Consider the following 24,351-nt stretch of genomic DNA (forward strand, 5'->3'; position numbering starts at 1 on the left):
GGAGGAGACCTACATATCCGTATTGCCAAGCTTGCCTTCCACGTAAAGGAGAGTCCCATCCGGACACGGGACGAAGTCTTGAGTCTTGTATCTTCATAGTCCAACAGTCCGGCCAAAGTACATAATCCGGCAGTCCGAGGACCCCCTAATCCAGGACTCCCTCAGTAGCCCCCGAACCAGGCTTCAATGACGATGAGTCTGGCGCGCGGATTGTCTTCGGCATTGCAAGGCGGGTTCTTCTCCAAATTCCGAGTACCTGTCGAGTAGTGTCCGGCTTCCCATGAATGTTGCACTCCTTGGCTTCTGCGCCTAATAATGGCTATCCTCCAAGTGTCGAGCGAATGCGAGAAGTCGGGGCATTTTTACACTTGCCACCCTAACCATGCAAGTAAATCGTCTATTTAAAGAGGCGGGGATCCTCAGATCCAGATCACACCATCCTCCCACAGCGAGTATCCATCGGAGCGCGCCCGAAAAAGTCCATCCCATCATGGCCGGCCATCTCAGCTCCTCCTCTCGCTCTCGTAGCTCTAAGACAGGCAATTGGAAGAGGTGTTCCGTCCCTCACAGCCAGTTAGTAGAGTTACAGACCCAGGGATTCCTCCCTCCAGCGTATATGGTCCCCATTCGAGCCGGACTCGCCACCTACAACGGCGGGGAGCAAGCGGAGAGCTTTCCCAACCCATCCATGGGGGAGCGGGCATGCCTTGTCCCTTACTTATTAAGGGGGCTCGGATTTCCAATCCACCCGTTCCTCCGCGGGCTCCTGGGGTTCTACGGCCTCCAGCTGCATAACTTTACTCCCGCCTCCATATTACACATCGCTGGCTACGTCGCCCTTTGCGAGCTGTTTTTGGGCTGCGAAGCTCATTTCGAGCTATGGAAGAGGCTATTCTGCCTAGTACCCCATACACAGGAGGGGTCAATATATCAAGTGGGCGGAGCCGAGATATGGCGCTTCGCCGGGACCGGATACTTGTCCGATACTCCAAAGAAGACATCCGAAGACTGGCCTTCGGAGTGGTTTTATATGGAGGACGTCCCCTTTCTGGACCCTATTCGGATGGGCCTTCCTGAGTTCGACAACGCTCCCTTGAAGAAACGCCGTAGCTGGCGCCCTCGGAGCCCCCAGGAGGAAGATAACAGAGAAGTCCTTTACCTGATGGGCCGGATAAAGACGCTGGCCAAATCAAGATTGACAATAATCGAGGTTATGTCAATATGTATAATGCGGGGGGGGGGGGGGTGCAGCCACTTTAATATCGGGGACAACCCATGTGGCACTTCAATGGAGAAGACGATGCCACCCGCTGCGGTCGTAAGGGACCGGACTCAGTCGCTACTCTAGCGAAAATTCTGTCTGATTTGTACAAAGGAGAGGAAGAGGAGTTCATCCGCATTAAGCCACGGGATGGATTCTCCATGTACAACCCCCCAAGCTGGGTGAGCTGCTACTTTTTACTCCAAACCTTCCCGCATTCCTCGTCATAGGTATTTACCTTGCCATTTCATAGCAGGAACTGCGAAAAGCTGTGAGGGAGGTCCAGAGCCCTCCTCCACAACCAGAGGACCCTGACCGGGCCCTCTACCCCGGACTCGAAGAAGATCCGGACACATTTGTGGAGCTTATTGACAGGACGTTCTATCAATTAAGTTGGGACGGTGTCATGGTGGCCATCATAGCCGATTATCCTGGACTAATCCCTGCATCGCATGTAAGTAAAACCGGCGTCCCATCTTCCGAGAAGGATCCTTTTTTCTGCACTTCACCTACCGCACACATATGGTGTCTTACAGGGAAGGCCCTCGGGACGCCGTGCCGAACCCACAGTGACTCACCAACAAGGGGCACCGAAGCCGGGTAGGCTCAAAAGGAAGGCGGTCAGGACTGAGACGCCGTCACAGAGGTATGAAAAAGAACCCCACTTCGTGGTTGTCGTCTTTTAAAATATAATAACGCCCATGTTTACTAGTAGGAAAAACGCTCGCCGGACTATATCCGGAGAGGTTGCCAGCCACACCTCCACCAGTCGGGCTCTAGGGCCGGACTTAGAGGCGGACGCTAGCATGGGGCCAACACCGGATGTTCCTCCTACAGAGGATGCGGATAGGCTGTCCGCTACGAATTCCAAAGTGGAGAGCGCCATGAATCACAGGCGTCGTCAGGCCGTACTCCGCGACGCTTGTTTCTCCCAGAGGCGTTCGATGACTTCAACTCAGGAGACACGTACATCCGAGCTGCTCAAAATGGTCTTGCCAGAGCCACGGACCAGTATGTAAAGGATATACGGGTAAGAAAATGTAATAATTATGTATATCAGTAGCCCCTGAGACTTGAAACAGTTGATACAACTGATTTAAGGATCATTATTTGTGTAGGTTCTTATGGAGAAGAATACCCAGTTGTCTCAAGAGCTGGAGGAGTGTAAAGCCTAGCTTCAGGCCGCAGTTGCCGCAGTGAAGGAATCCGAGAAGGCCCCATCTGGTAACCCTTGTTTCTATTGCAAAGAATGACATGTACCAGGTAGTATGCGGCATGCCTGCAAATCTAACAATAGATTCCGCAGATGACCCCGGAGTGAATCCGGAGGTCGTGCAAGGCGATGAGCAACATGCTCAACGACAGCTAAAGGCTGGCGAGCGCGTGCTTAAGAAGGTTAGGCAGGAGAAAAACGATCTCCAAGATGCCAATATCCGGCTGAGTGTTGAACTGAAAGATGTTCGGGCCTAGCTTGCTGACTCCGTAAGGGAGAATAAGAGGCTTCGACGCGGCATTTTTAGTAAGTGCTCGAACGAACTTTTATAGAGTTCGGCGAAGAAACCGACTAACAAAGTTATATCTGTAGGTATGCTGACGGGTCATCCCGCAGAAGAGATGCCCGGGTCTGCAGGTGACCTTCTGCCCGAGCTCTCACAACTGCACGAACAAGTTCGGCAGGTGATGCAGGGCATTTCCCAGGCCTTGTGGCCATCCGCCTCCCTGCCAGGAGGCATGGGGGAGCTCATAGAGATGCCCAAGGGAGCACGGCGGCACTTCCGATTATGGAAGATATCTTCCTGCCGACAAGGTGCGAGGGAAGCCTGGGCCATGGTGAAGACTCGATATACCAAGGCTAACCCGAACCATATGGCCAAAGTCGGACCTGTGGGGTCTGACGGGGAAGAAATCCCCGTCAGTTTGGTGTATGACCAGGTGAAATTAGCCGCGAAGTATTCCCAACAGGATTGTAGGCTAGACAACCTGTTGGATGGTATAGAAGAAGAATTTAGTCAGTCTAAGTGACTGTGTACTTCAATTGACATATATTGTCCCTAATCGGATTGTAAATCATTTGTCATGGCGGACCTTTTCGCTTCGACCTCTGGACCCGACAGTCCGGAGTGTATCCGAATACCCGCTCAGTTATGTAAAAAAACCGGGGTACGCGTGGAAACCTGTCATAGGGGTCATAAGTGCTTGAACAGACAAGTACCGAACTAGCTATGTTATATTACATGGATAGTAAGAAACATCTTCCAGGGAGAATAGTTCCGTTAAGGGTTCCTTTCCCTGGGTACGCATGCATTAATATGCATGTCCGAACTGCGAAAGAAGACGCGGGATATAAACATCTGGGGGCATGTATTACAATAAATAAAAGTCATCTTTTGTTCACCGACCGAATATTCCCTTAAGAATGCTAGCTTTCGGCTTCACCCAGTCTGAGGTACACATCCGGCTGACCCGACAGTAACAATCGCAGAGGTGCTCCCCTTATGCCCTAGCCGAATTAACGGGAACGTAGGGCGTAAACACAAGAGCCAGGCAACCCATCTTGGCCAAAACTTAAGTCATATCGATGCATATAATGGCGAAGAAAAGGTACATGTGGAAAAGTAACACATGTGCGGGGGGCATAAAGCCCGGAACATAATTATATTAAGCTTCTGTATAAGAAGCCCCCAGGTATAATGAGCACGCCTAGTGCATCAAGATTGTGTAGTCAAGACACATTTTAACCTTGTAAGGCTGTGAAGGAAAAAGGGAAGAAAGAAAGAAAAGACAGATAACTGATATAAAAAAAATTGATGGAGGTAAGGAGACGAACACATAGTCCCGAACTAGGCGTAGAACCTTCAGGGTCTGGCTGCATTCCATGGGTTTGGCTCGAGTCGATTGTCCGATGCATCCAGCAGACGGTACGCTCCACCGGTCAGAACTTGGTCGATAACGAAGGGACCTTCCCATTTGGGCTTGAGTTTGTTCTTTTTCTTCTCTGGTAGGCGTAGAACTAGTTCACCAACATTATAAGTTTTGGCCCGTACTTCTCTGCTTTGATACCGTCGAGCCTGTTGCTGATAGAATGCGAAGTGAGCTTTTGCCATGTCACGCTCCTCCTCCAGGGCGTCCAATTTGTCCTGCCGATCAAGCTCAGCTTCTTTCTCTTCGTACATGCGCACTCGAGGTGAGTCATGAATGATGTCGCAGGGCAGTACCGCCTCTGCGCCGTACACCATGAAAAACGGTGTGTATCCGGTAGTGCGATTCGGCGTGGTCCGCAGCCCCCACAGTACGGAGTCGAGCTCCTCTACCCAGTGCGTATCTGATTCCTTTAAGGATCGCACTAATATGGGTTTAATGCCGCTCATGATAAGACCATTTGCCCGTTCGACCTGACCGTTTGTTTTGGGGTGATAGACGGAGGCATAATCGAGCTTAATGCCCATGTTGCTGCACCAAGTCTTTACCTCGTCGGCTGTAAAGTTTGAGCCGTTATCGGTGATGATGCTGTGGGGAACGCCGTAACGGTGTACAACCCCGGATATGAAGTCTATCACTGGTCCGGATTCGACCGTTTTAACTGGTTTGGCTTCTATCCATTTGCTGAATTTATCCACCATGACCAATATGTATTTTTTCTTATGGCTTCCCCATTTAAGGGGCCCGACCATATCAAGCCCCTAGACCGCAAAAGGCCAAGTAATGGGGATTGTTTGGAGAGTGGTAGGTGGCATATGGCTTTGGTTTGCAAAAAGCTGGCAACCGACGCAACGTTGAACGAGGTCATGTGCGTCTGCTCGGGCCGTTGGCGAGTAAAAACCTGTTCGGAAGGCCTTGCTTACAAGGGCCTGGGCTATGGCGTGATGGCCGCCAAGTCTAGCATGAATTTCTGCCAATAGCTGCCATCCTTCCTCTTCGGAGATGCACCTTTGAAGTACTCCGGTAGCGCTTTTCTTATAAAGCTCTCCCTCGTGGACCTTGTAGGCTTTAGACCGCCGCACAATGCAACGTGCCTCGTTTGGGTCCTCGGGGAGTTCTTGCCTAGTTAGGTAAGCCAAGAAGGGTTCTGTCCATGGGGCGATAACGGCCATAATCACGTGGGCCGAAGGTGTTATTTCGGTGGCTGAGCCTCCGATTACGTTAGAGTGTTCGGGATCTGGCGTTGTGGCCGGGTCCGGACTATTGTTGCCGGTCTCTCCTTCCCATACCACGGATGGCTTAAACAGCCTTTCCAAGAAGATATTAGGTGGGACAGGGTCGCGCTTAGCGCCGATGTGGGCGAGGATATCCGCCGCCTGATTGTTTTCTCGGACCACATGGTGGAATTCAAGCCCCTCGAACCGAGCTGACATCTTGAGGACGGCGTTGCGGTAAGCCGCTTTTTTCGGATCTTTGGCGTCAAAGTCTCCATTTATTTGAGATATTGCGAGGTTTGAATCCCCACGCACCTCTAGGCGTTGAATGCCTATGGAGACTGCCATCCGGAGACCATGTAACAGGGCCTCATATTCTGCTGCGTTGTTGGAGTCTGTGTATAGTATTTGGAGTACGTATTGGACTGTATCTCCGGTGGGGGATGTCAGGACGACACCAGCCCCCAGACCAGCCAGCATTTTAGAGCCGTCAAAATGCATGATCCAATTGGAGTATGCGCTGTACTCTTTAGGGAGTTCGGCTTCTGTCCATTCGGCGACGAAATGAGCCAGTACTTGTGACTTAATGGCTCGCCGTGGTTTGTATATTATGTCGAACGGGAGGAGCTCAATAGCCCATTTGGCAATCCGGCCTGTGGCATCGCGGTTGTTTATTTATGTCATTGAGTGGTTCTTCAGAGGCCACCGTAATTGAACACTCTTGAAAGTAGTGTCGTAGTTTCCGGGATGCCATGAAGACCGTGTATGCTATCTTTTGATAATGTGGGTACTGTGATTTGCATGGAGTGAGGATAGTGGATACGTGGTATACCGGCTTTTGAAGCGGGAACTTATGTCCTTCCGCCTCTCGTTCGACGACGAGCACTGCGCTTACAACTTGGTGTGTTGCCGCTATATATAACAACATTGGTTCGCCGACATTTGGCGCGACCAAGATTGGGTTGGTGGCCAGGATGGCTTTTATTTCTTCCAATCCGGCCGTGGACGCATCCGTCCACTCGAAGTGTTCGGTGTGTCGAAGAAGGCGATAAAGAGGTAGTGCCTTTTCTCCTAATCGGGAGATAAAGCGGCTTAAGGCAGCTACACATCCCGTTAGTTTCTGGATTTGCTTGAGGTCTGTTGGGATAGCCAACTATGACAGAGCTCTGATTTTAGTCGGGTTTGCTTCAATTCCTCTATTGGAGATGATGAAGCCTAAGAGCTTTCCGGCGGGCACGCCGAAGACGTATTTTTCCGGATTGAGCTTGATGTCATATGTTCGGAGAGTCGAACGTGAGCCTCAAGTCGTCTATTAAGGATTCGACGTGTCTGGTTTTAATGACCACATCGTCTACGTATGCCTCCACTGTTTTGCCGATCTGTGTTTCCAAGCATGTCTGAATCATGCGTTGATAGGTTGCACCGGCGTTTTTGAGCCCGAAAGGCATGGTATTAAAACAGAAGGGGCCGTATGGGATAAATGCCGTTGCGGCCTGATCGGATTCCGCCATCTTAATTTGATGGTACCCGAAGTATGCGTCGAGGAAACACAATGAATCATGTCCTGCAGTAGCGTCGATAATTTGGTCGATGTGGGGGAGGGGGAAGGGATCCTTGGGGCAAGCCTTGTTAAGGTCCTTGAAATCGACACATTGGCGCCAGGATTTGTCCTTCTTTGGTACCATCACCAGGTTCACTAGCCAGTCCGGATGTTTTATTTCTCTGATGAATCCGGCCTCAAGTAACTTGGCTAGCTCTTCTCCCATGGCTTGTCGCTTAGGTTCGGAGAAACGCCGGAGAGTTTGCTTGACCGGTTTGAACCCCTTTAGAATGTTAAGGCTGTGCTCGACCAGCCTGCGTGGGATTCCTGGCATGTCTGAAGCATGCCTGGCGAATATGTCCCAATTTTTGCGCAAGAACTCCCGTAATGCGGCATTGGTTGTGGGGTCCAGCTGTGCCCCGATGGATGCTGTTTTTGTGGGGTCCGTTGGGTGGACCTGGAATTTGACTATTTCGTCCGCTGGTTTAAAAGAGGTGGACTTGGGTCTTTTGTTGAGTATCACGTCGTCCCTGTCCACTATGGAGCGCAGCGCAATTATTTCTTCGGCCGCGAGGGCTTCGGATAACGCTTCGAGGGCTAGTGCGGCGGTTTTATTTTTGGCGCGGAGTGCTATGTCCGGATCACTAGCTAGAGTGATGATTCCGTTGGGCCCGGGCATTTTGAGCTTCATGTACCCGTAATGGGGTATAGCTTGGAAGATCGTGAATGCCTCCCGCCCTAAAAGGGCGTGGTATCTGCTACTGAATGGGGCCACTTGGAATGTGATTTCTTCGGACCTATAATTCTCCGGCGTGCCGAATACCACATCTAGTGTGATTTTTCCTGCACATCGTGCCTCCTCATAAATGAGGTTTAATCCGCTACCACCGTCCATGAGCACTTTAGTAAGCCGGAAGCCGTCCACAATTGGACTAAGGACCAAGGCGGCTGGTGCTCGGGCTGTTCGGAATTTAGGTTCATCACTGGCATTGAAGGTTATAGCCGTATTGCTCCATGGATTTATTGCTGCCATGTGGCAGACTTCTGCAAGGCTGCGGAGTACTCGCTTACGCCTATTATTTGAGGCGAAGGTCTCGAAGACTGTCATACTGTATTGTTATTGTCCATGGGATGGTGCTCTGTGGTATTGTTGATGAGGAGATCCTCACCGCTCTTGGCCACCTTCCGGAGTATCCAACATGCTCTAAGGCTATGAGTTGGCGTGGTATCCGGTGTACTGTGAATTTTGCATGGCCCATTGAGCCATCCCTCCAATATAGTTCCACGCCCTGCCGTGGGCTTTTGTTTCTTTGTAATTAGATCTGGTGACTTACGAGAGTACACCCTTTTAGTTCGGACGGGGGGTTTAGTGAGAGCCGGAGGATCCCATAATTTTGTTTGGGTTTTCCAGGCGCTTTCCATCGCACAGTACTTCTGTACTATGGCCGCCAAGTTAGCGAAGTTTGCTATGTCACGGCGACTTATGGCATTGAGGATTCCCTTGTCCGTGCAGTTTTTGCAAAAGAACGAAATTGCGTCTTCCTCGCGACAGTCCTTGACCTTGTTCATTACAAGGAGGAATCTGGCCCAATAGTGATGTACTGTCTCTTGGGGATCTTGTCTAATGTGGGAAAGATCACTTATATCTGGGTGGGTGGGTAGATTTAAGTCCGAACCCTGACCCGATATGAGACCCAGGGGTGGGGGAGTTTCCGATCTTAGAAGTTCGGGCTCCGGGATGTTGCCCAATAGGTCTGGCCCGCTGTCTGATTCTAGGTTCAAAGCTTGGGCCATGTCCTCCTGTAGACGGGTATCCGGCTCGGAGAGCTCGGGAATCCGGACATAGTTTGTCCTCAAAATAGAGGAAGAATCGCTACATTGCTCCTCCTCCACCGCTATCTGATGGGTGACCAGCGAAGAGTTAATCTCCCTTTGGTCGGGTTTAAGTCCGATCCGATCATAGTCCGTAGCGACTCCCAAGGCGGCGATGCGATCCAAGAGCTCGTTCAAGGAAGAGAGCTCCATTGGATCCATCTGCTCGGCGAATTCCGAGCCGACGTGGAGGCTGTTTTCGATGACCCAAGAAGTCATCGTTGGCGCAACGGCCGAGCCATCAAGCCTTACGGTGACGGCACAGTGGAACTCTCAATGAAAGCACCAATGTCGGTGTCAAAACCGGCGGATCTCGGGTAGGGGGTCCCGAAACTGTGCGTCTAAGGCGGATGGTAACAGGAGGCGGGGGACACGATGTTTACCCAGGTTCGGGCCCTCTCGACGGAGGTAATACCCTACTTCCTGCTTGATTGGTCTTGATGATATGAGTATTTACAAGAGTTGATCTACCACGAGATCATAGAGGCTAAACCCTATAAGCTAGCCTATGGTTATGATTGTTGTTGTCCTACAGACTAAATCCTCTAGTTTATATAGACACCGGTGGGGGCTAGGGTTACACAGAGTCGGTTACAAGGGAGGAGATCTACATATCCGTATTGCCAAGCTTGCCTTCCACGCAAAGGAGAGTCCCATCCGGACACGGGACGAAGTCTTGAGTCTTGTATCTTCATAGTCCAATAGTCCGGCCAAAGTATATAGTCCGGCAGTCCGAGGACCCCTAATCCAGGACTCCCTCAGCCGCTTCATCCAACAATACCGCCGAACCAAAGTATGACATGCTGGTAAGCAGTATGACTTGTATCGCCCACAACTCACTTGTGTTCTACTCGTGCATATAACATCTACGCATAAAACCAGGCTCTGATACCACTGTTGGGGAACGTAGTAATTTCAAAAAATTTCCAACACACACACACAAGATCATGGTGATGCATAGCAACGAGAGGGGAGAGTGTGTCCACGTACCCTTGTAGACCGAAAGCGGAAGCGTTAGCACAACGCGGTTGATGTAGTCGTACGTCTTCACGATCCGACCGATCCGAGTACCGAACGTACGGCACCTCCGAGTTCAGCACATGTTCAGCTCGATGATGTCCCTCGAACTCCGATCTAGCCGAGCTTTGTGGGAGAGTTCCGTCAGCACGACGGCGTGGTGACGGTGATGATGATGCTACCGACGCAGCGCTTCGCCTAAGCACCGCTATGATATGATCGAGGTGGAATATGGTGGAGGGGGGCACCACACACGGCTAAGAGATCAAGAGATCAATTGTTATGTCTAGAGGTGCCCACTTCCCCCGTATATAAAGGACCAGGGGGAGGGGGCGGCCGGCCAGGAGGAGGGCGCGCCAGGGAGGAGTCCTACTCCCACCGGGAGTAGGACTCCCTCTTTTCCTAGTTGGAGTAGGAGGGGGAAAGGAAGGGAAGGAGAAAGGGGGGAGGAAAGGGGCCGCCGCCCCCCTCCTTGTCCAATTCGGACTAAAGGGGAGGGGCGCGTGGCCAGCCCTAGCCGCCCCTCCTCTTCTCCAGTAAGGCCCATCTTGGCCCATTAAACTCCCCGGGGGGTTCCGGTAACCCCCTGGTACTCCGGTATGTGTCCGAAACTCCCCGAAACCATTCCAGTCTCTGAACATAGTCGTCCAATATATCGATCTTTATGTATCGACCATTTTGAGACTCCTTGTCATGTCCGTGATCATATCCGGGACTCCGAACTACCTTCGGTACATCAAAACACAAAACTCATAATACCGATCGTCATCTAACTTTAAGCGTGCGGACCCTACGGGTTCAAGAACTATGTAGACATGACCGAGACACGTCTCCGGTTAATAACCAATAGCGGAACCTGGATGCTCATATTGACTCCTACATATTCTACGAAGATCTTTATCGGTCAAACCGCATAACAACATACGTTGTTTCCTTTGTCATCGGTATGTTACTTGCCCGAGATTCGATCGTCGGTATCTCAATACCTATTTCAATCTCGTTACCAGCAAGTCTCTTTACTCGTTCCGTAATACATCATCTCGCAACTAACTCATTAGTCACAATGCTTGCAAGGCTTATAGTGATGTGCATTTCCGAGAGGGCCCAGAGATACCTCTCCGACAATCGGAGTGACAAATCCTAATCTCGAAATACGCCAACCCAACAAGTACCTTCGGAGACACCTGTATAGCACCTTTATAATCACCCAGTTACGTTGTGACGCTTGGTAGCACACAAAGTGTTCCTCCGGTAAACGGGAGTTGCATAATCTCATAGTCATAGGAACATGTATAAGTCATGAAGAAAGCAATAGCAACATACTAAACGATCAAGTGCTAAGCTAACGTAATGGGTCAAGTCAATCACATCATTCTCCTAATAATGTGACCCCGTTAATCAAATGACAACTCATGTCCATGGCTAGGAAACTTAACCATCTTCGATTAACGAGCTAGTCAAGTAGAGGCATACTAGTGACACTATGTTTGTCTATGTATTCACACATGTATTATGTTTCCGGTTAATACAATTCTAGCATGAATAATAAACATTTATCATGATATGAGGAAATAAATAATAACTTTATTATTGCTCTAGGGCATATTTCCTTCACTTCTGTTCGTCACCGGCATTAAATGTTATAGCCGTCTCGTTCCAAGGGTTTATTGCAGCGATTTGGCAGACTTCGGCGAGGTGCCCTTTTGCGCTTGTTGTTTGAAGCGAATGTATCAAAGACCATCAATACGCTTGTGTCGTCGTCTTCTAGGGGATGCTGTTCTGGGGCGTCCTTGATAAGGATGTCCTCGCCGCTCTTGGCTTCCTGCCGTAGTGTCCAACATGCTCTAAGGCTGTGGGTTGCCACGCTATCTGGTGTTGTATGTATTTTGCATGTGCCATCGAGCCACCCCTCCAGAACGGTGCGGTGCCGCATAGTGGTTTTATGTTTCTTGACTGTTGGACTGGGCGTGCCACGGGGGTGCGTCCTCTTCGCCTGTAGGGGAAGTTGAGTTGGGGCCGACGGTTCCCAGCGAGCTGCCTGAGTTTTCCAGGCGTTCTCCATCGCGCTGTACTTTTGTACGATGGTTGCTAAGTCAGCGAATTTCAGTATGCGGCGGCGATTGATGGTGTTGAGGATTCCTTCGACCGCGCAATTGTTGCAGAACGCTGATATTGCGTCCTCGTCACGACAATCTTTTACCTTGTCCTTGACAAGGAGGAATCTGGCCCAGAAGTGGTGGACCGTTTCCTGAGACTGCTGTTTTATGCTCATGAGAGCGTCTATGTCCGGGTGGGTGGGTGGAATTAAATCCAAACCCTGACTTGACCGATTATCCGGAGCCTGAAGACCTTCCGGATTCAACGGTCCGGGCTCCTGGGTATCTTCTGATTGTTTAGGACCGCCGTCCGATTCTATGTTTGGAGGGCTGGTCGCATCCTTTCGTTGGTGGGTATCCGGTCCCTCCTGATTGGCGGTCCGGACATAGTTCTTCTTCGATATCGAAGAAGACTTGTTGTCCTACTCCTCGACCACCGCTATCTGGTGGGTGACCGGTGGAGTTTCCGTTTCTCCCTGATCGGTTTTAGGCCCGATCCGATGACTAAACCCTAGAGGCCTAGCCTGTATGACTATGGTAATGTGTATATCCTTTCCGGACTAACTCCTCCGGTTTATATAGACACCAGGAGGATCTAGGGTTTACATAGAGTCGGTTACATAAGAAGGAATCTTCATAGTCGGTCGCCAAGCTTGCCTTCCACGCCAAGGAGAGTCCAATCCGGACACAGGTACAGTCTTCAGCCTTCACGTCTTCACAGCCCATCAGTCCGGCCCATGGATAACAGGCCGGACGCCCGAGGACCCCTTAGTCCAGGACTCCCTCAGCCAGGTAAATGATTCGGGTCGGGCAGTGTTGTCACGTCGGCGTACTGACATACCACATCACCTCGGCTGGACGGGGGGCTTCGTCAACACTTCCTTAACCCACGCCGGGGACTTCGGCGTCACTCTGCCGGCCTGCATTGGCCATGCTACGTCACCACTTCGGAGTGCCGAGCTCTTCGCTCCGCCATCTCGGGACCGGCTTGGGGGATGGAACCTTGTCCCGCATCAAGCTCGGACCGCGTCATCAACACCGAGCACATTAACCAGCTAAGTCGCTTTCATGCTAAGAAACTTTCAGTTTTAAATTTTGTTCGGTTTGACCAAGCATTACACTTTTTTTGGCAAAAAATTGTTTGTGAAAAACTTCCTTGTCAAAACTTTGTTTGTGACATACAAATTCAAATACCCTGTTTACTTGGAGGCTTCCCTTATGAAGCCTTTCCTCTTGCATATGATTATACTTGTATAGCTTCGTTCCTTGTTCGTGTATTACGCCACAATATGCACCATGTTGACTTAAGTGTTCTGCAAGCTGGGTTGCCTTGCTCCTGTGTTTACCCCTACTTTCCCGATTGTTCGGTTAGGGAGTAAAGGGAGCACCTCTGCGATTGTCACGATCGGATCATCCGAGCTCGGACCTCAGACTAGGTGAAGCCGAAAGCTAGCGCTCTTATTGTTTTCAATCATGGTCGGCACACAACAGAACTCATGAGTACAAAATATCTATTGCACAAGTCTCATAGTTACAATGAGCAACCGAAGAAAGGTATTGGTGGGGGTACTATTTTCTTCGAAGATGCTTCTTACACTTCATCAGTAATATAGCATAAGTTCCCTGAGCATGCTTTGTCTGTTACAGCCTTATGGACTGATTGCCTGGTTATCAGAAACACCATCGATATTCTCGACAGGTGGAGTACATAACACTTTTCAGCCCTTGACCGAAGAGGGAGAAGCCGACGGTCGGTTAAGACGCGTTTAAAGTTCGGGTGAACACAGATATGATATAAGTACTTCGGTACATACAATCATTATACATAAAATTCTTTTACCCAAGTCACTTGGAGGCTCTTAAAATTTACACGAGCCGTTCTATAATAATGTGTTTTCTTCTTGGTCGTTGCAAAGTCTTTTTCTACCGCTCCCTTTTCGACTCGAGTGTATGGTCAATAGCCGGATAGCCTAGCTTCTCTCTAAAGCCGCTTGATTTTAGTTTGCTAAACGGGCCTCGGAGAAGCACTCCGCCTTCGGGATAAGGAGCTTGAAGCCGTAGGCTGACCCGCTTGAAGTCTTGAGATCGGATGTGTCATGTTAAAGCACGACAGAAGCACAATTGTTTTTTAAAAAAGACCAATTTCTGGATTGGCACCAAAATCTCGGTTTAGTCCGGACGTCAAGCTTTTACATAAGTTTTTGGCTTTTCGATCCTATGGCACTTTTAAACTATTTGTGTGTTTCCAGCACAAGTCTCGTAGTGCAACGCCGGACACCTTCAGAGATTCGGCAAAAACATTCTCGGATGTTACTATATATGCATCGGTTTCGAATTGTGTCTTCGGTCAATGGTTGGGTTGCTCGGCTCCTGTTCTTGCCTCCTACATTCCGCTTTGTTCGGCTAGGTGTGCAAAGGGAGAACCACTGTGATTGTGCTTCCAGCTCGCATGGTTAAGCACCTCAGTGGAGAAAGCCGAAAACTGACTGTCACAATAAGCGTAAATTGGTCAGCGATTTGATGACTGTGTTAAATGACGGGCCGTTCATAAAATTGGTCGAAGTGTTTACGGCTTAACCTCGGCTGTCGCTGAACACTAACTAGGGGCTAGTAGCTGGCCTCCCAACTTTAAGCTCCTATGACTAAGTGAAAGTTTTAAAGCCCGCATATCTGATTGCCTCATTTTCGGTAACACAACCGCCTTCGGGCACCGATACGTCGGCTAAGGGTTGTTTTGTTATTACGGAAACACCCTGCGTAGCATCTACAAAGGGGTGGAAGCCGACGATGGGCCACTTTCAACTGATAAACGGTCGCAACAGAGTCAAAATAAACATATCATCGACATTTTTATTTGATATACAAGGGCTGCGTTCCATAATCATCATTATAAAGCCATACATATGCATCAATTTTACTTCAGATTTTGGCCAAGCTGGGTTGCCTGGCTCTTGTGCTTACCCCTACGTTCCCGTTTGTTCGGCTAGGCGGTAAAGGGAGAACCTCTGTGATTGTTACTACCGGGTCATCCGGGTTAGTACCTCAGACTGGGTGAAGCCGAAAGCTAGCAATCTTAAAGGATATAATTGGTCGGCAAGGATGGAAGTGAAAATTTCGGTTCGCTAAAGACCACATAGTTCGGGAACTTTCCCCAAACTAAATCCTCAATATTTTTCGCCCACATTGATCGGAGGTGAGGTTTCATGATCATGCTTAGCATGACAACCCAAAGAAAGGAACCGATAGCGGGACTATTTTCTTTGGAAGACATTTTTTATGTTAAACACTAATATAACATATCTCTCTGCGTACCATTGTTTATAAAACCGTATGGCCGGATTGCCTTGTTTGTCGTAAATCTTTGCCCTCATAAAGGCTTTATAAAGTAGGACAAACACTCCTCGGCTACTGGCAGAGGAGGTGGAAGCCGATGGTCGGTCAACAAAGTTTTGTACAATGCGGATCCGAGCATTAATGATGTAAAGTACTTGGATACATAGAATCATTACACATAATTTGTGATTTTATTCTGGATATCGATCCTTAATTCGGCCACCCGTGCCCACATTAAGGCTCGGGGGCTACTGAGCTTCGCGCTCATTATTTATAAATATTAAAGGGGCACATCGATCCCCTGATCTGGTGTTGCCACCCGACCAGTGTCTCGCGGGCTACTGCATTGCTTATTCAATGCAAAGAATTCAAAGTGCTTAGTGTTCGGCATGACCGAACTATGGGCAAGCGCGTCTTCGGACAAAACTAAGTACCATCTGGGACTTATCCGGCATCAAGCTAATATATCACGGCGACTTCTTACAACCCTCTCTCAGGGGCCTGTCCGCCGATCATTATTTCTAATATTTTACACTGCGTTTCTATTCCTACGTATGCTGCCGAGCTAGGAGTTGATCCTCATGCCAATTTTGCAAATCGACCTGAGTCTCATGGGCTACTAGGATCAGCAGTTTTGTGTTTTCCTTCAGGTGCATCTCGGGTTTTAGACCGACACACACCTTGAGGGTTGCTGGATATACATATACTGGCTATATATCTCAGCAGAGAATAAATTGCACCAATAAAAAATCAGCCCGCGGGTGGGGTGGTGCACCACCTCGGAAGCAGGCCGGCATAAAGCTCGTGCACTAGTGGCTGGATCCATAGAGGGCATTTCCGACATTAATCTCGGTTGAATTCGTTCAATCTTTTAAAAGACCGAGGTAGTTTACGACACCTCTGTGACACCCCAAAATTTTGACCTTGTTTTATTAATTAAAATTTTGCCAGGAAATTAAACTTTTCCATTTGTCTAGATTTACCTTTTGATATTGTGGGTTTTTACCTCAAGTGGAAACTTTCCAAAAGTATTATTGGACTTGTATACTCTCTCTATGAAACAATTCTTTATCAGTGGATTTAATTGCAAGATTTCTTTTCCCTGAGCTTTATTCTTTTAAAATGATTTTTCATGAATTTGGAGTCTCTGTTGCACTGCAATCATTTGATTAATGCATTTAAAAATTTCACCAAAATTTGGGGATGTCATGTGATGTTTCCACATCACTTTTATGCAAAAATATCTTTTGGTTATTGGAGATTTTGAGCTCTACATCAACTTTTCAAATCTGGTCCAGTAGGTATTTTTGCACTACAACCTATTTAAATATTCCTTTAAAAATTCTTCCAAGTGTTTGGAGATGTTAGTAGATGCACATGATTCAATTTTATGCAAAAACCTATTGGTGTTCTTTGAAATATTTGAGTGAATCAACCTCATCTTCTCTCTGCCCCAGTTTGGTGATTTGTACTGCAACCCTAATTTATTTTGCTCTAGTGCCCATGAGCTTTTTCCTGCTTATTGTCCTCCCTGCAAAACCCTTAAGTCCAGGAGAGTGGACCCATTGGAAGATTTTAAGTGCATGCAATAGGGCCTTTTTCTTTCTGTCCAAAACTAAAAGTTTGCAAAACTTGCACTAGCAAGTTTCTGGTTTTGCCCAAGTTATCTTGCCATCATCACCTACATTTAGAGAGACACTGGTCTGGAGTTTTTGGCCACTCCAAGAGTTGCCTAGATACACTTAGCATTCTGTCGAACACCTTGTGTTCATGGACAGTTTTGGCATGTTTTCTAGTTGGCATTATGAACTTGATCCACTGACCCAGCAACCTTGTCCACTAAGATCCTAGCTACTCCTAACCTAGGTCTGCTAATTGCCAGCCTCACCCAAGCCCTATGGCACGCTTTGGCATTTGGCCGAACAGTTGGCGTGCACGCTCTGGGCGCGCCCAGAGCGCACGTTTTGCACGTGCGCGCACCGAGCCGCCGCGTCGCACTGCCGCCCTCGCCGCGTCCCGCCCTGGCCCTTGCTCGCCTGTAGAGCCACGCCCTGCCCTCGCCCACTCGCCAGAACCCTCCAAGCCACCCTTGGCGCCCTACAGCGCCGCCGTCAGGGCTCCCTTGGCGGCACGCCGGCGTCGGCAGTGGGCTCCTACCACGGATGGCGCCGCCCAAGCCACCCCCGCGCGCCAGCTGCCCCTTGGAGCAGCTCGAGCTTATCCTGGAGCCCGTCGGCACGCGCTCGTCGCCGCCATGTCGCCCTGCGGCTACAGAGCGACGGTCGCCGGCGTTCTTATCCACGGCCGCCGCAGGACCAACCTCGAACGCCTATATAAGGGGACCCCAAGCTCGTCCAAGCCCTCAGGCGACCCCAGGCCATCCCCCTAGTGCTCCCCTAGCCGCGGATTGACCGGAAGAGGCCATCTCCCCCACCTCCGGCAGGTTCGTCCGCCGCCTCCCTCCGGTCCCGCTAGTCGCCAGCAAAGCCTCCCCAGCTCATCTAGCACCACCATCCCACTCCCCTCGACCTCACGGTGCCGCCCAGCCTCTCAAACGCGACCAAGAACCACCGCAGCCCGGAACCCCAAAACCAACCGAAACCTCCTCCGCCGCGGAGCTCGCCGACGGCGACTCCTTCCGCCCCCGACGACCCAACGACCACCGGAAGGACCGCCCTAGACTGGCGGATCCATCCCCGCCCTCAGGACCCCGCGGGGAGGCGCCGTTCGTCGATGGCGATCGCCGGAGTCCCGCCTCCGTTCGGGCAGAGGAAGAGGAGGGAGAGGGGGACTAGTCAAACCTGAACAGTGGGCCCGCTGGACCCACTGTCAGTGACCCACGCGCCACCCACGCTGGCTTTAGTGGAAGCGCAATATCCAGAGTACGTTTCCCCCTGTTCGAAAGCGTATTTTCCCCCGAAACGTTTTCTTTTTCTGGTTTTATTAAAAACAGAACTTTGACTGGCTATATCTTTTAAAATAAAACTCTAAATGAGTTGATTCTTTTTCCTACCTCTCTCAAATTTCATCTAGTTTATTTTAAGATTTATTTCAAAAATATTTGGGACAACTTTTTGTACTGTTTTTGAAATATTTGTTATTTGATTTTTTTTCAAAATAGGAAATGGAGAGAGAAGAAACTTTCAAAAAGTGCACCCCCTTGCATACTCTTGAAGGCAAGCATTCTGAACTCTGGCATAATATTTTTGTGTGGTGTTTTGATACGGTTACAACACCACCTTGACTTGGAGCATACATTATTTTTATGTGACGATAAAGTCATACGCATGAGTGCACAATGGAGATTCTTTGTTGTTAGAAATGGATATGCTGGTGATGGTAATCATCCTCGTAAGCTTCTCATGCATACCGGAAGGAAGCCGGGAAAGTCGCGGTCTTGGGTAGGCACGAGCTTGTCCCTAGTTCCTCGTTGAGACGAGTATGTCCGGTATGGCATGGTGAGGCTTGATGAGTGGTGAGTTTATCTGTTAATGGAAATATTTTTGTCATGCTAATCCTACGGAGAATACTTTGACCTCCTGAGTCGGCCATAGATCGAGTCTTGTTCCAGTAAACCCCCATACTTGTTTCATACTACCACCTGTCCCTGCCCAGGTAGGGTACGGTTCAGTAAGTTGTCAACCCCTTACCAAAGCACACACCGTACAGAGAGGCCATGGTGGAAGATACCGGCTGCATCCGGTAGGCATGCCACCTGGTCCGGGGGCATGGGTGTTTTCGGTTGGGACCGAGAGGGGGGCACCCCTTAGAGCGCGCGATATAAATTTGATCCCATGCTACGTCGAGGTTGTAGCCTCCCCACTTAGAGTTTTGCTTGATAGGTGTCGTGGGTGATTCCAGACACCGGTAAGTTAAGCTGGTGTGTGCAGGTCAGGCGTGTTTCAATTAAAAGGCCGTAGGCGGAATTAGTCCCGATGGACTAAATAAATCCGTTACTCGTGGGTAAAGAGTACACCCTCTGCAGAGGTTATATCTATTCGGATAGCCATGTCCATGGGTAAGGACTACAGTCTGAGATGGGCCTAGTGACGGTTTCCGGATGGAGAAACGGCTATACTGGAACTTAGTAACGATATTCGGATGGAGAAACGGCTAAACTAGAACATAGTGACGGTCTTCGGATGGAGAAACGACTATACTAGAACATTGATTATGACCTATGACATATGAGGATTATGTTTATTATTATTATGGGCTAACCATTTACATTATTTGAATTATTAAGTATCCCTGGGACGGTTCTACCTCCTGGATACTCACTACGATTATTATTTATAAGCCCTTTATGTGGCGTCGCTCAGACGCCCGACTGCGGCATGCTTGTTATTTATTTATCCTTTATAAGCCCTTTATGTGGCGTCGCTCAGACGCCCGACTGCGGCATGTTTGTCATTTCTTTATTATTTATAAGCCATTTATGTGGCGTCGCTCAGACGCCCGACTGCGGCATGTTTGTCATTTATTTATTATTCATAAGCCCTTTATGTGGTGTCGCTCAGACGCCCGACTGTGGCATGCTTGTTATTTTCTTTTATTCATAAGCCCTTTATGTGGTGTCGCTCAGACGCCTGACTGAGGCATGATTTATCTTATTATCCTTTCGAGGCGTCGCTTCAGACACTCGATCGGTGCATTCTATAACCCTACTCCCGTAATTGCATATTCATAGTTTACCCGCATGTGTGCATCATGGATTTCGTATATTTCATGAAAGACGTTATGATCATAGAATATTTCGGAGCATGATTATCCCTTATTATATTATACCCGTTCTCTTAATGTTTGCGAGTACATTCAAACGTACTCACTGGCTTGTCCCTGGCTATTGTTGGCCAGATTCCTTGTTTGGAGAGACCATTGCGATGACAGCCCCGGAACCTACGCAATCGTGATAGCAGCCTCGCGAAGATAGGAGTTATCCTGGTCAGCTGTTCTTGTGGGGAAATGGAGTCCCATAGACGCAGATGAACCACAAACCGCTTCCGCCATCAACCACTAGAAACCAAGTGTTGTACTCATAGGCCACAATGGTCTTGTACTACATATTTTGTACTTTGCTTGGAATTCTTGTATCAAGTTGGTGCCTCATCAGCTAACAGTAATCCTGGGGCTGGTGAGCACAAAGGCCATTTTCTGGGAAATTAATATCCCAAAAAACCGGTCCTGACAAACTCGGACGCTGACCATCGTTGGAGCTTGGATTCGAATGGCTCGTTCCATTGAGAACTTTTCAGCGTTAAACTCAGATAACTTCCGTCAAACTTTTTCAAGCCAAGGTGATCTATGGCACCTCAGATATAGTCCGACGTTGGAGCTCGGATATAGTCCGGCATTGGAGCTCGGATATAGTCCTGCGTTGGTGCTCGGCTGCAAAAGATATCTCGAATGCAGTCCGGCGTTGGAGCTCGGATGCAAGAGGACACCGCCGCACGGGAACAACTTCAAACCCGAGATGTGGCGTAAATAATAATAAGGCATTGATAAAGAACGAGAACTTAAAGGGGCTCCTCGGATACCCGACATGTAAACTCTTCAGATTCACTTCGGTGATCCTCAAGATCGAAGATGAGAAGATTTGTTGAACCAGTTTTCAATACTGACGACCGAAGATGAATAACAGTTTGGAAGGATCGAGGAGCGTCCCCAACTTGAAGACCGGTTCAGGGGGGCTACTGATGGTGTCCTGGACTAGGGGGGACTCACCACATCGTCTCCCGACCAGGTGGATCGGGCCGAGGACCCCCATGGCGGTTCACTCATGGGCCACTTCGGGCAGCCCATGCCGCATACAAGGAGTATTCCACAAGACTTGGTGATCAAGACAAGGACTCCTCTCCACCAACGTATCCGGCTAGGACTCTTGTTATCCTAGGCCTCTGGTGCATTATATAAGCCAAGGCCAGGGTAGTCGATAGATCATTATGACATTAATCATAGTCATACAGGCTAGACTTCTAGGGTTTTAGCCATCACGATCTCGTGGTAGATCAACTCTTGTAATACTCGTATTCATCAAGATCAATCAAGCAGGAAGTAGGGTATTACCTCCATAGAGAGGGCCCGAACCTGGGTAAACATCGTGTCCCCTGTCTCCTGTTACCCATCGATCCATGACACACAGCTCGGGACCCCCAACCCGGGATCTGCCGGTTTTGACACCAACAGTTGGACCTCCGCTCGTTGTAGCATAGGCCACGTACGAAGCGAGTGCGTACGACGGAAAATAGCCTGCAAAGGAGAAGCATTTTTGTCATCAAAGCAAAATCATTTCTACATAGCCAAAGCGACCATAGTAAGGCATATGCTCCCACCCTCAATAGCGTTTTGAACCTATTTGAAATACCGTCCAACCAATGACCAAAAATATTGGCAACACTTGTGGGCGGATATAAACTTGACGCTATTTGGATGACTGGCCACGTAGAACGTGCAAAGTTGCATTGGAAAAAGAGGTGTCTGATTGTCTCATCATGAGTACAAAAATAACACTTCTTACTCCCTTGCCAATTGTGCCGTGCGAGGTTGTCTTTGGTTAGCACAACTCCCTTACGAAGATACCACATGAAGACTTTAACTTTTAGTGGTATCTTCGACCTCCAATTTTTCTTATTATTACTCACCGATAACTCAGAATGTGTGAGCGCACAATACATACACTACTGCAGGATGCTGCTAATGCGACACTACGATCAGAGACCCTTTCACGAAACTGTGTGCGATGCATTAATCGCAAACGGGGATGTAAAAAACCCGTCAAAAAGGTGCAAAACGTTTGCGATGGCGGAGCCATCAAACACGGTTCAGATTTTAGTTGCGTGTGTGATGCAGGGCACACAGTTAATCCATTCGAACTGTTTGCGATGAGGCAGAACAACAGAAACGGGCAGCCATATCAATGTGTGTGCGATATATGGCATACAGTTCGCTCCGATGAACTATTTGCTATTAGGGAGTGGAACAGAAACGGTTAGCCAGGTCAAAGTGTGTGTGATATACGGCATACGGTTCACTCCAACGAACTATTTCCGATTAGGGAACACAACAGAAATGGTTCAACTTACCAAGATGTGTGTGATACGTGGTAAACAGCCGACTCGGATGAACGGAGCGCGCCGCGGCCGCCTAAATGGCGAGCAAAATGCTCGGACGGACGCAAGCAGAGCGCGCCGTGGCCGCCCCAACGGCGAGCAACCACGTGGTCAACCTTCTGCCATCAATAAATTTTGACCTTGTTTCTCGTCACATTGCAGATTACAACGCAATAAGTAATTGCAAATCTATTCACACCTATCAAACTAATATGTGTTCACACTTAGTACCGGGCTATAAAAACTACCCACTCAAAAATTACTTCATAGTTCCTCTCCTCATCACCCACAAAACTGATCTTTCCTATCAAGTTGTTCCGCCATGACCAATACGAGGAGTTTAGGGTGGACATATAACCAGGTAGCAAAGACCAAGGTCGCGGAAGCACTAGAGAGGTCCCGCCGCGAAGCCGCAGCCGCAGCAGAGATGTCCCAGCGCACCGCGGAGCCCTCAAACGACCTCTCACGGGCACGCAAGGGCTCTCACAAGCACATTCGTGGCGTCGACCATCGCGACAAGCCAGCATTCCTGAAGTCCTTCACCGGCGACGACGACATTCTCGCTGGCGTCACTATGCAGCAGGAGCTGGTCGACGGCTTGATGAAGCTGCTCAAGATCAGCAATGCCTCGGTTGACAAGGCGACCGGCCTCGTCGATCAACTCATGGGTGACAATGCGAAGCTCCTCAAGGCGCTCGGCGAGGAGGAGGAGGCCGCCAGCTGGAAGATGCTACATGAGCAGAGCAGTGCCTCGAGGATGACGCTGACAGCGGTCGTCGAGGAACTGATGGGTGACTTGAGGAAGTTCCGGATCGAGCACGAGCAGGAGGTGGAGGAATCCGTGGCTGCTTTCAAGCAAAGTCGTGAGGAATTGAAGAAGGAGCTGGAGGATGTCGTCGCCCGGCGATCCATCGACGAGTAGAGACAGTAGCGACCCAGTCGTTGTCTGCAATTTCCTTATTCTCTTGCCCCGTGTCTTCCGGGCTTTGCCGCATGTGGCATTTTAAATTATCCAGAATATGTAAGACAGTTATTATCTGTGCCATTGTAAATTTGTCGTCGTATTATCTGTGAAGGAAATATGCCCTAGAGGCAATAACTAAGTGGTTATTTATATTTCCTTGTATCATGATAAATGTTTATTATTCATGCTAGAATTGTATTAACCGGAAACTTGATACATGTGTGAATACATAGACAAAACAGAGTGTCCCTAGTATGCCTCTACTAGACTAGCTCGTTAATCAAAGATGGTTAAGTTTCCTGACCATAGACATGTGTTGTCATTTGATGAACGGGATCACATCATTAGGAGAATGATGTGATGGACAAGACCCATCCGTTAGCTTAGCATAATGATCGTTAAGTTTTATTGCTATTGCTTTCTTCATGACTTATACATATTCCTCTGACTATGAGATTATGCAACTCCCGAATACCGAAGGGACACCTTGTGTGCTATCAAACGTCACAATGTAACTGGGTGATTATAAAGATGCTCTACAGGTGTCTCCGAAGGTGTTTGTTGGGTTGGCATAGATCGAGATTAGGATTTGTCACTCCGAGTATCGGAGAGGTATCTTTGGGCCCTCTCGATAATGCACATCATGATAAGCCTTGCAAGCAATGTGACTAATGATTTAGTTGCGGGATGATGCATTACGGAACGAGTAAAGAGACTTGCCGGTAACGAGATTGAACTAGGTATGAGGATACCGACGATCGAATCTCGGGCGAGTAACATACCGATGACAAAGAGAATGACGTATGTTGTCATTACAGTTTGATCGATAAGGATCTTCATAGAATATGTAGGAACCAATATGAGCATCCAGGTTCCGCTATTGGTTATTGACCGGAGATGTGTCTCGGTCATGTCTACATAGTTCTCGAACCCGTAGGGTCTGCACGCTTAATGTTCGATGACGATTTGTATTATGAGTTATGTGTTTTTGGTGACCGAAGATTGTTCGGATTCTCGCATGAGATC

Source organism: Aegilops tauschii, chromosome 4, assembly GCF_002575655.3.
Source record: "Aegilops tauschii subsp. strangulata cultivar AL8/78 chromosome 4, Aet v6.0, whole genome shotgun sequence".
Taxonomy (NCBI): domain Eukaryota; kingdom Viridiplantae; phylum Streptophyta; class Magnoliopsida; order Poales; family Poaceae; genus Aegilops; species Aegilops tauschii.